At 45.9% G+C, this 13,168-nt stretch overlaps 1 long non-coding RNA gene across 1 annotated transcript; it reads right to left on the bottom strand.

Moving 5' to 3' along the window:
* Positions 1 to 8,374: 8,374 nt before the first annotated feature.
* On the bottom strand, positions 8,375 to 11,349 carry LOC104615611. The gene is made up of 3 exons (XR_738097.1): positions 11,279 to 11,349; positions 9,914 to 9,999; positions 8,375 to 8,553 (listed from the first exon to the last, which is right to left on the bottom strand). It is a non-coding gene; the product is annotated as an uncharacterized LOC104615611 (long non-coding RNA).
* Positions 11,350 to 13,168: the final 1,819 nt, after the last annotated feature.

Genomic DNA, 13,168 nt, shown 5'->3' with positions numbered 1-13,168 from the left:
CAGGGAGGTGGGCAGCGGAAAACGCAGCGCGGGGCTTCGCCAAGTGCTTCCCTCTTACTGGAGTAATTTTGCTCAGCAGCAGTTCTGATGGCGGGGGGGGAAGATTATTTCACATGACATGAACTCTGCAGCCTGATACAATCATTAGAAAGCTTTGACTGTGTTATAAATAACTTTTGATGCTAGCACAGCTTTGTGCAGGCTCCTCTCTGAAGTGCCTACCTTGGCAGCCGCCGCCGGCAGCCTCACCTAACGTGGAGGCATCCATGATGGCAGTCGCTGGTGAGGATGAAGGGATGAAGAGATCACCTTTGCATTCACCGCATGACGCTGCCGCCTTCTGCTTTATTGGAGTCGGGGAAGGCTCGAGCCTTTTCTTCTCCCCACGTCCACCACCCCAAGGGCTCCTTGGCACGGGCTCATTCCTTTAGCTGTGTAGGGTTGCATCCACGCCTGGATCCCATAGGACCTTGGTACGGATCCAGCATCACTCATTGCATGGGCAAACCCTTTTTGAAAGCGACCAGCGAATTTTAGGGCAGCCAGGAAAAAAGCCTTCTCCTCAGCAAAACAAGCCTTTGAACGGCTGCCAATTAGCTGCTGCAACCGCTCATGATGTCAGGTAGTGTTTGAATGCCAGAGATTTATAATTCACTGTCACATAAAGTCTATGGCAAATCAAATCTGTGATGAAAAAAAAAAAGGCTGTAATAAAAAGATTCAACACAGGAAGTCTGATAAACTGTTAATTTTACTTAGGATAATGACAGTATTTACATCTAGGTAGCGCTGACAGTTCAGGGCTTTGATATACTCTAATGTGATTTATGGGCAGCCGAAAGGAGCTGAGTTGAGGTCATTGTCTTTGCCCCAGGAGCATCCGCTCTCTGCGCAAAGCTCTGACGAGCGTGTGCCGCCCCGGTAGGTACGACCGACCACTGGTGCCTCCCATCTGAAGCAGACCGATCATACACATCTTCCACAGCATGGCATCTTCGTGGGCTGCTGCTCAGAGATGACCCTACATCATGCTGACTAAATGCTAATGAAACTACATTTACAGACAACTCGGAGAGCTTGGCAAAGAGAGAACAAGCCAAAAATGGTGTATTGACCCCAGAAGAGGCAAGCGGGAGAGGAGAAGGGAAATGAGGCCGCCTTATCTTCCAGGAGCTGCTTTTGGTGCTTCAGTAGATGGTTCATCAACAGTGGCCACAGCCCCAGGTATAAAAGAGACCACTGCCATCACCCATAGCTCCGTTCTGCCAACGCAACCTACAGCATCGGGCTGAGGAAAAAGCCACAAAATGGGCAATGGTTGGGGCTCTAACGTCAATTTTCAGCACAAATGCTGCAGCTGCTTGTGTTTTTGAGGATTTGCTGTGTCCCTCTCTCATGGATGCCATCCTCCCCCATGGAGGTCTCCAACTGTAAGGGGGACAAACTGTGTGAGTCAGGTGGTGGAGGCGGTCAGCAAGCTGGGACAGAAATGTCACATGAGCACAGTGGTTGCAGAAACAGTAAAAACAATTTTTGAGAGAGATGGTTTATGTAATATGTGAATGGAATAAGGACAGGCTCGGTTTCTCCATCAGCAGAAGGAGCACCTCTGGGTGCCAGTTTCAGGTTTTAAAGGCGGGTAGCATCTGGACCAAAAAAAGGAGACTGTAGTTTGGGTTTATCAACAGCTGGTGACTGAAAAGAGGCTGATGCTTGTGGGTGACACCAGGGGGGATGGGGACAAGGTCTGGGAAATAGATAAAACCTCCTGAAGCAAATGCAGCACAGGTCTTTCCGAATTTTACCCTCCTGGACGTGATGTCTAGCAGACCCACTGGGATTCATATTTACCTCAGTCCTCTCAAGAAGATCGCACATGGATAAAATGAAATCCATCCTAAAATGCCTGAAAAATGATGGAGTATCTCATTTGCCTCCTATCTCGGAGCGATGCCTCTTTGCCATCTCACCGCCCCACAGGAAAGGTACAGACTGGCATTGAGAGACACCCAAAATATCTGCCTGGGAGGACAAGTCTGTGTTGCTCCTCACACCCATCACTTTAGGGAGTGGTTTATCTTGTTGGAAGGTTTCTGGAGAAACCAGAGGCCCACGGATGATCCTCACGGCTCTGCCATCTGTCTTCGTAGACTTTCACCTCCTGACAGTTCGGAGATCAGTCATTTATGAGTATTTTAAATGTTTGGTCTCCACTTAGCTGAGCAGGGAGATGGGTGGCCACTCGTTCCGCGTGGAGCAGCAGGATGCAAAAGTCTCGGCACCTGGAGCCAGCTCTCACCCCCAAACCTGAACATGAGTGAAAGGGTTTTGTGACAAGCGTAGTGACTTACACACTGAAACCATACAAAACCAAACTTGCGTTTTAAAGAAAAAGCTGCAGCTCTGGGATGAATTTTGGCAAACACATGTCCCTCAAAAAATCCACAATACTGAAATTCAGGGGGCAGGAGGGCAGCACGTGTAACATCCAAGCCCATGTTTTGCATTAAAAAATCATAACGTTTCATGTCTAAAGTGTCAAAATGAATCATTTCAATGCATCCAATACAACCAGGATGAAAAGACTGCTCCAACAACATGCCACCTCTCTCAGCGAGCGGATGGGAGACAAATGCCCCTTTTGATTTGCGTTGTAGCTGATGTCTTCTAGGACACGGGAGAGGAAGCGGGATGAAAAGGATCCTAAGCAGGCTGTGTCTCCAGAGAAGAAAACCCCCTTTAATCCCCTTCCCCAGCACATAAGCATCCACTTGAGACCCAGCACAGGAAGATGAAGAGGAGATGCAAGTGACCAAGGAAGAACAGCACAGCCAGAAGAGGACACGTGCTCAGTGCCACCGCCAGCGCGCTGCCACCTGGAATCATCTGCCCGTGACAGCAGATCAACTGAAAATACCTACCTGATGCCCCGTGGAGAGAAAATCCTGATGCGCCAGTGTCATACTGCTTTACAGTCCCATCGTGAGTTTTGATACCTACTATGGTGGTACCTCTGGTACCTTTCCAGAGGCAACTGCTGTGCCCTCCTCCTGGCTTATGTGCTAGAGCAGCGAGGCCAGGACTCACCTTTCATGCAAGGACCAAGAAATCAGGTATCTGAGCCATGTTCACAGTCATAGGGGAAAGTAAAAGGCAGCAAGCAGGCAAACTTCAGGCTGCTCATAGACTCACAGAATGGTTTGGGTTGGAAGGGACCTTCAAAGATCACCTAGTCCACCCCCCCTGCAGTGAGCAGGGACACCTTCAACTAGATCAAGTTGCTCAGAGCCCCATCCAAGCTGACCTGGAATGTTTCCAGGGATGGGACATCTACCACTTCTCTGGGCAACCTGTGCCAGGGTTTCACCACACTCATTGGGAAAAATTGCTTCCTCAGATCTAGCCTAAATCTACCCTCTTCTGCAGTGGAGCCGGTAAATTCAGCAAGGTGGCAGGCAGTGGTGTGTCCCCACGCCCAGATCTGGCCTTTCCAGGATCAGCTGGTGCTAATTTTCAACAGTTTTTAAAATCGCAACCTCAAATGCTTTTTTTTTTTCCCTTTTGCAGCTGGGGCCGTTGCTGCCGATGGCACGATGTGACGGCCCGGCGAGCTGTGCCGCCCAGGGGCTGAGCTTTGGGCAGCCGTCCCCTCCTGTGTCCGACAGGGAGAGGCTGGAGAGCAGCTGAAAAAAGTGAGACAACAGGCCAATGTCCTGTTGTTGTGGAGGAGTCAAGTGACAGTGAGACAAAACAGACCTTCCAGCAACTTGTAGCCTTGACTTCTGGGACTGGATGCAACTTCAGCCCAGGTGCGCCAAAAATCATCCCACTGACCCCCTCCCTCAGGCTTCAGAGGGAGGAACGGCCCCGGATCTCCATGGGAAGCTGATCAGAGAGGGGGAAAGTGAAAGAGGAGAGCAGAGAGCAGACCAGGGGAGGGGGCGGTGGTGGAACATGGGGCACATGGAAGCCCTCCATGCACCCGAGATGCCCCGCAGCGAGCAGTAACAGGTTTGCTGCAGACCCTGCTGCGCTGGGGAAGAAAAGGAAGTGCTGCGTAGCGTGTGTGGCGGCGGGACGGCGCGTCTCCTGACAGCGGATTAAAGCCAGCAGCGGTATTGGCAGAGCGAGCTTGTGGGGAGAAGCAAAAGGAGGCAAGAAGAGCTCGCTCTTCCCACAGGTTTTGTGGGGAGGAGGAGAACAGGGTGAGCAAAGCAGGGAGACAAGGGATGCTTCTCCACAGCCCTCCTCCTCCTTCCCTCCAGCCCTCTGGGGAAGCTGAAGTAGGAAAATACCCTCAGCAGTGTCACCTCCTCCTCCTTCTCTCCAGCCGTGGCCTGGGGCTCTCCAGGCAGCGGTGGCTTTCACCCAGGCTGTGGTGAGCAACCTGGGGCACCAGTGACCACTGAGCCCACCCAAAGCCTCATCGTTCACTGCTGAGGGGCTCGTCCCTTTGCTGGGTGGCAAAGCTGCTGCTGTAGGACAGAAGCACAGGAGTTCATGGTGGGACAGGGAAAGGACGGGCAGCAGGATGGCCGAGTGCCACTCACAGGCATCACCTCTGCACCTTGCAAGTGCCTTTCTGCTGTCCCATGATGGCAGCACATTCTTGCTGCCCAAGAAATGTGGGAGCGTCCCCACACTGCCGAGGGGAAGAGCTTGTGTCTCCATCAACACCTGCACTGGTAGCTCCCACTTGTTGGGATGTCTCCTCACCTGCCTCCTTAGCGGAGCAGTGTCTTGGGCAAGCACAGGCAGTGACTTAGTCTTGGTCTCTGCCTCTGCCCATCTTTTCTTCACATTATCTTCCCAACTGTTCTTCTCCCCTGCTCCTTTCTAGCTGAGCAAATGAAACCCATGATGGTGTCAAGTCAGGGAAGTGGTGGTGTTGCCATCCTCTGTCCTGATGCCTTTGGAGGAGGGAGCTTTCCAGAAACGGTGCAGACTTGCACGACACCGGTGCTGCATGACTCATCTTCACATCAGCTTTGCTGAGCATTTTGTGGCCCTACTATTGTGAAGAAGCTAATGGCCATCTACTTCAAGATGCCATTATCTTCTTCACAAGGTGCTGGTGGGAGAGGACTGATAGATGCTGGCGTCTTCACTTGCCTGCGCACACGGATGCAGATGGCCACTCCTGCCTCTCTCCTTGAAAAAGTATTTTCACACGTGTGAGTTTGGCTTCACCATCGTACCCGACTCCACGGTGGTGGCAGCAGTGGGCTGCTGGGCCTCCCCCACAAGGGGTATGGGTACAGGGCCACCCAAAGCTCCTCATCCCAACCCAAACAACTGCATCTCTGCAGATATTCCTTCCCCATACAACTGAGGCAGGAGGAGACAACAGTGAAGTTCACTCCGTGGTGTGTTGCTGCAAGCCTGGCAAACTGGTTGAGGCTTCAGCCGTTCCTCTCAGACAAAACTTTCAACCAGGCAGACCCCTGACAGCCTGCCATTATTTTAACGTATGGCCCGTAAGGTGATTTTGAGGTGGAAACCCCGAGTGCCCCCCTTGAACTGCTGCTCAGTTTGGTTGGTGTCCACCCCCTCCTATTTCCACACAGCCCAACGTGCCATCTCAGCACCACATCATCCCAATTCTGGCATTTTAATGCAAGAGCAGCGAGCGATTTGGCTCACGAGGCACAGCCGATGCTGCACAGCACCTGGAGCTCATTGCCTGCTTTCCAAAAGGAAGAGAAGGAAGCTGCTGACTGGTCATTTTGGCCTGCCCCGAGCCACTCTGCCAGTATGTGCTCAGCAATGCAGCTCACCTCTGCTGAGAGACGTGCGGAAAGCATCGGAAATGTCAAAATTGCCTTCTGCTCCGTGGCAAGTCTACCAGTGATTTGTTTTCTCTAAGCCAGGCAGCTGCAGGATATGCCACTGCAGTTTTAACCATCGTCTCCTCCCGATTGCAATTTTGGGTCCACAGCTCAGACACATCCTCCATTTATAGGACAGGCAAACAGCACTGACATGGTCATCGTTTCTCCCCCGCATGCCTACTTTCCCCCTGGGATGCTTACAAATGTGTCCAGCTTCTCCTTCCACCCCAAAAAGCTCTGTATTTTCAGGAAGGGGAAGCTGTAGTCAAAAATGATGCTTGCTTCAGGAAAAAAGAACAAGGCAGCGGGAAGGAATGGGCTTTCCCCCTCCTACCACTGCCACGTCCAGCAGAGATGGAGGCCAAACCGTAAGAGTCGGGACAGAGCGATGCCAGCCTGACCAAGCAACCATGCCCCAGGGAAATGGGGCTCTCTGTGCCTTTGGATACAATGGATCCCTCTTACCTTCACTTGACGCTCCCTGTGGCACAGAGCTTCTCTCTCAGGTCGCTTGCTGAAGCTTCTCCTCTCCCCAAACACAAGCCTTAATGTGCGCTACAGAAAACAGGGCTGCCGGCAGCCCCGTGCTGGAGCTGCCGTGGGTTGTCGCAGAGCTCCAGCCCTTCGCGGTGGGGGAACAGCAGCGGGGCCATTTCAATGGGCAGCAGCTGAAAAGGGATTTCCTTTCCTGGGTCTGTAAGCATTTGCTGCTTTACAGTCCGTATTTTTCCATTTGGGAAAACCATGTTTGGGACAGAGGCTACGATAGCAATCTGAAATCAAATTTAACAGCTAGGGCTTTAGGCACTGCACCAGAACAGAGGTTCAAAGGTGGGGTGGTGGAGAGTGCCTGGAGTCTGCTATTTGGAGGGATTCATTAAAAAAAAAAAAAAAAAAAAGGGCAATTAAAAAAATACAAAAAGAAACTGTCTTCTTGCAGGCACAGCCTCAAGCCACAAAGGAGAGGGAAACGCCTGCACTGTCTGTCCCCAGCCAAAAAAATATGCTCAGGGCAATATGCACAGACATAAGGGAGATGAACCAGAATGATGTTGCTGGACCCAAAACAAAGTTCTCAAGGAAGTACATTCCCTGAGCAGTGAGCATCTGGGTTCCAGGTCCTGAAACATCAAACACTGCAAACAAAATGGACAATCATAAGCAAGGACATCTGACATTTTACTCGGCTGGACAAGCCATTAAATGGAGTTCAAATTTCAGGGAAAGGCATTTAACCTGTGTATCCCACTACCTGTATGACTGCTTTGACCACTGTTGAGAACATCTTCCCCCTCGTCTTCTGTTCTATTCCTGCCTCCATCACCAAAACTACTTTTTTTTTTTTTTTACACCTAGCTACCAAACCCCTTAATTTGCAAATTCATGATGAGCTTTCTACCAACTAAACCTGGTAAATAAACTGTCTATCTATAAACTCTCCTGATGCTAGTTGTTCCTTTCTTCTGGGTGGAAATCAGCAAACTGTATCATTTCAGAGCACTGACAGCAGCTGATAAAATAATCCTGACATTTGCTTGCTGCCAATTAAAGCAAGCCCCAGCAGTTACTGAAAAACCTGCAAGTTTTGGTTCTCTCAATGACCATCTTTATTACCTATCACTGTAGTACACTGTTTAACATCAGCTATCAAATTTCCCATCCTCAATAACTAGCAAAAAAGTGTTGATCCAAAGGTGGCATCATGGACAGCCAGTGAAAGAAATTTACTTTATCCACCACTGCTGACACGAAAGATGCTGCCTCTTGTAGCAGGAAGAATTTCTTGGACCTTGTTTGAGTTCCTGGCGTCTGCTATGGCTGTTGACATAGGGGCCAAAATCTGGTGCAGTGAGGAGGATACCAGGCCACTTGGCACAGGAGACAAAAGGTTATGTAATTTTCGGAGTACCAATTTTTGGCTAGTAAGAACTACAGCTTGGCTTGAACTGGGAAAATACCAGTAAGAAAGCCAACCAAGAATTAGTGTGATCATAGACTGCTTACTTTTAGCTTTCCAGCCAATCTAGCATGTGAATTTCCTGAGTTTACTTTCACCTGACATGTGAAAGTGCTTTATGAGCACTGATAAAAAGTAACATTCAGTTAATGTCCTCCAAGCTAAACAGATGGAACTGGGGACAGTGAAATTCTCCTCTGTAGGGGAACTGGTCTAATCAAACTCAAGAACAGAAGCAAGAGAGAGTAGTTTCTAATAATGACACAATCCCTAATTGCATAGGTCATCATTTCCACTCAGCTGCAAGCAAGCATGTCCGCATGAAATGCTATTTGCATAAATTACACTTAGCTGGGCCAAGTCCTGCACCCATTGCGCTACATCATGGAGCTCAATGCCAACCTCAGTGAGCCAGAGGTGTGGTTCTCAGTTGCGTGGGAGTAAGACCAAGCTCACAGGCAAAAACTGGGCACAGCAACAAACACAGCTGCCCAGCTTAAGCGTTGCCTAGCTTAAGTGCCCAGTCTGCAGATAATTCTCCTCCCTCATTCACCGACTGCCCACTCTTGAACACAAGACAAAAAACTTTGACAGGAAGCTCCAGCAAGATTTTATTCAATGGTATACAATAGGGAAAACTCAAGATTAAAGAATTGTATACATTTACTGATTTTTCAAGTTGCTAAAACAAACCCATAGTGACAAGAACAACTGAGGCTGATGACAGAACAAGAAGCATGGTGACCATCTCTCTAGTGTCCATACCTGCAAATATATAATATGTTAATGCTTTTTAAAAATTGTGCTTCATACTAATGCTGATTTGTTCAGATTTATTCTCATTCTACCATGACGTAATTAGCACGTAAACCAGATGAAGGTGAAATATTATGTTATGGAAAACTTATTAAGTTCTCCACAGTTCACTTCCCCCAAAAATCTATCCAGATGCTAGTTAGAAGATAGACTGAGCAATCCACAATATCACATTGAGAGACTCAGTATCACCATCTTTTGCCCTGAATCCCACTTCAAATATGCATGAAAACAAGGACAAAGACTGTCATAGCCCCAGAGGTATTACTGAGCACCCACAAGAAGATACTCATTCATGTCTCCATTTCTTATAATGCTGCCCATGCAACATTAAGTCACTAGCCAGGCAACATGGGCTCAGTTTTCATTACGTGTTTGTTAATCATAATATCAAAACTATGGTACTCAAATTGTCCTGTCTATGACAATTTACGCAACTGATTGTGAGCTAGAACCCAAAGGCAATCCTGCACAGTTATAACACCTGTTTTGCTTTGTTTTAATCTGGACTCTGGTTTTTGTGGCTGTTTTGCTGTTTGTTTTTTTTTTTAAAGGAGATAGAGAGAGGGAAAATCCACAGTTAAGAAAACGTTAATGGGTAAACGGTGCAGAACAAAGCAAGTGACAGGCAAACTTCCTAACTACTCTCCATGTACAATTACCTTTCAAAATACAACTACCCCTCAAAAACCCATCCATGGATCTCCTACTGTTATTCTAACAACAGATCTTTGAAAAACACAAAACAGAGAACACAAATTATGAATAAATGGGCCAAAGCTGTAGCAATGGCTACATGGACATTTGATTTCCAGATGCTAGGAAATCAGCTGTATTAATCTCTGAGCCTTTTACAGTTATAAAACAAATCACCAAGATACAGAGGGACCCAATAAGACGTCTGGCATCTCAGCAGAAATTCTCTGGAACACAAGCAGCTAAATTCAGGTCATTTTCTAAACCCAAATAGCTCATGCAGCAGTATAGTGTTCACCTGAGGCTCCACTTTCAGTGAACTCCATTTCTCTTCTGCTCTCCATTCTTTAGAGATACTGTCAGTAGAAATCACTACTTTTTTAACAGCTCCCACTTACCCCACCACTGTTTAGACGTCCTTCAGAACTCATTTAGCATGGGGTGACTAAGGAAAGGTCCCTGTTACAGCAAGGTGAAGGAAGAACCTCTCCCAACAGCAACTATGCCCTCAGACCCACAAATAAGAGAGATTATCCACATATCTGAGATTGATCATTTCTATTCACAAAAGACAACTGGATTTTTCATCTTGAAATCTCTGCGGGATACCTACTTTTGAAACTCCCATTCCCTGTTGTCCAGCGGACATACTTGGCGAGTTTTGAGCCAACGAGAGATGCAGTGGAAGTGGAAAGCATGCTGGAAGAGAAAGTTCAGATCACATAATTTCAGAACATGTGAATGTATCTCAGTGTGAAAACTACCATTGAAAGCATCACGATGAGAAGAGAGTAGCAAGCGTTTGCAGACAAAGGTGGGGAGGACTAATCAGCCAGCTCACTGGTAAACACCAAGGAACTTATCCACATTTTCAGAGAGGAAGGGAACATTAGTGAAATGGCAGCAAGGAGCTTGTTCCACAGTGCATGCAGTGCCCACTGACTGACTTCTGATGAAGGAGAGAATGCAGACTTTAGCAGCTGCTAAAATTGGCAGAGCAGTCGCTGATAAGAAGCATAATCAGAAGGACATGAAACAGCATTTCACAGTAAGTAGCACGGATGATATGTATGTATACATGCTGAAGCTTTCTGCCAGTCTTCTGGACAAACCAAAGCCTGAATAAAAAGGAACTTGCAAAATTAGAAAGAAAAAAATCCCTCTATTATGTGTTTAATAAGGACTCCCTTTTCCATACCCCATGAAGCTACTTAAAAACAAGGTTTCACTTGTCGTAACTCTTGCACACAAAAACATAATTTTGACACTAGAATATTCTGATATGGTGAAAAAAGTTGGTCTTGTCCTCTACAAACAGAATTGCAACATTTCTAATCCTGTTCCAGCATTATCACTCTGTAACTTGATCCCACAGCATAGTGAGGATGGGACTGAGGAACAGGTAGTTATTCCATTACAGAAAATGTTATCTTCCAACTTGGGTCCAGGCTAGCTAAGAGGTATGCAAGTTGGAGTTCACATGTGGGACCATGTACGAAGGAGTGCATACAGCAACAAACTAAAGAGCTGGACATTATACACTAGAACTGATTTGATCTTCCACCGAAACGGGAAGCAAATCACCTAGTACCCCATATTGACTCCTTGAATCAGCCTGCACAAAGACAAATCAAGCATGCTGACATCCAAGTTAATCCTATTACCAGGGGAAAAAAAGCATAGTTCCTAGGCAGAACCTTAATCAGGAAAATCATGCTCAGAATGAAAGAGCTAGTATTCCCCCCCTTCAAATAAAGGGGAGGGGGTGCGTAAAGGCCTATTGTCCTCCCTTCTCTTCTGCATTACACCTCTCCAAATTTTTCTTTTTGTTCTCTCTCTCCTTTCTACACTCTACTAAACATATGGAGTTTAAAGTTATTTTTTGTGGTGGATTATCTGAAACATTTTGTAGAACTCGTTTTGTCCCGAGTCATGAAACAAGGGGACAGCATCACCACAACAAAACAGTTTTCCTTACATTGCAGACGCCCCATGCAACTGTGCACTCTTCAGAGGTAGCTGATGCTTGGTTTGCTTGACATTCTATGCCTGTGAAAACAAAGATTAAACACACATATGCAGGAGTAGTCGTACATGCAACAGCAACTGGTAAACTTCATAACAGCAAGTGTGTGGGGGGAAAGAGCTCTTTGTTTTCTTGCCTTTACTACATCAGAAAGTATCAGGAGTTGTGGTTTAATGTGTACTGTTTTCCCAAAAGTACCAGATCAAAATGTACTTCAACCTGCTTTCCTCTTTCCTCTACTTTTTTAGTATTCCAAAATTCCAGAGGGCAAGAGTACATAGCTCATCTACTGGTAATATGTGTCTGCTTTCCAAATTTTAAGGATAAATATTTTTAATTTTTTCTCTTGTGTTTAAGAGATGTCTTTTGATGATTAGTTAACCTATTACCCAGGTTTCTCCAAATAGAAATTCAGCGTCTTGTCAGACAGTATGTACTATCAATTTTATTTACCAATTAATTTGCTCACATAAAGCTGGAGTTTGCTTGTCTTTTTTTCTATAGTCTTGTGACAGGTAAGTACACCCCAAAAATACACAATAGGAAATGTGGTTTAAAAATTTATATTTTAAACTTTATGTACCTTGGATCTGAGTACTCAGGATGATCCCAAAGAGGATGAAGACTTACTTACGGGTTTGGGTTATGTTTGGGGGTTTTTTTTTGTGTCAGGTGGCATGGATGAAGGAGACACAAGAGAGTGAGGAAAGAATGAAGAACAGCACCAAGAAAATAAATGCAGCAACCTGTTTCTCCATTCTAAAGCCAGAACAATTTACTTCTGCTCCAGCTCAAGAAGAAACTTCAGGAGAAAAAAAGGTATTTCTAACTCCTCCACAGTCAGCAGCACAAACCTATGAGACCAACATTTTATTTCCTGCTAAAGGATGCTTTCTTTAAAACTCAAGCCCAAATGATATAAAAGACATGCTAATAGATGATCAACTTAGAACTCAATACATGGGCTTGTTTCTTGCTTGTTTTGCAGATCTTTTTTTCCTGGCAAAGAAAATGGCTGAATGAGCTCCAACTATCTGTTCACTGTTCATATGTCCGAATATGCTCAGAGGAAAAGGAATTTGATTCACCAGTTAAAGATTCAAAAACTTTCAAACCCCAAAGGTTTGGTTGAAAAAATGTGATCTTTATTTGCTCTGTCCTACTCAACCCTTTCTCCATTTTTCACTCTCTTTCAGGTGTGGAGATGAACAAAACACAAGAAAGGCCCATTTTTCCTGAGATGTGAGAAAGATCAGTTAAACTTGGTCACAAGGAACTACTCAAAACAAGACTGAGGTCTAAAGAAACTCAGTAGCAACAACTGTTCTGCAAGATTTGAATGAACTTGTATTTACTATATGGTTTACATCAAGATATGATATACTACAGCAGGAAGTCCAAAGCTCAATCCCTGGCCTGCCTATAGAAGAGAACAAAATCTAGTGCACCTGAAATCTCTGGTGTCTTAATGCCTTAAGCCCTCAATACATACAGCAATAAAACTGAATCTGATTAAGAAAATGGAAGATGCTCAAGAACCTTGAAAAGCTTCAGCTACTTTGGACATTTGATTAAAATCTGACATCCAAGATTGGTGTATCAATTTTACTGTTACTGCAGTATAGACTCACGGTCTTGCTGAATATCATGGGGCATATTAAGCTTTAAACATTTGGCATGCGTGTGTATAGTAACAGAAAATGGTGAGAAGATAAGTCGTATCAAAAAGAGAGGAAATTCATTTTAAGGAAAAGTCAACTGGTAAGCAAACTTTAACTTGGGAAATCTGCTGAAGGCAAGGAAAATATTCCAGCACACAATATACTTATCTTGTTTCTTCTC

Source organism: Phaethon lepturus, unplaced genomic scaffold (assembly GCF_000687285.1).
Source record: "Phaethon lepturus isolate BGI_N335 unplaced genomic scaffold, ASM68728v1 Scaffold45529, whole genome shotgun sequence".
NCBI lineage: Eukaryota > Metazoa > Chordata > Aves > Phaethontiformes > Phaethontidae > Phaethon > Phaethon lepturus.
Note: the sequence above shows the minus strand (reverse complement) of the source record. Positions and strands in the feature narration are given on the sequence as shown.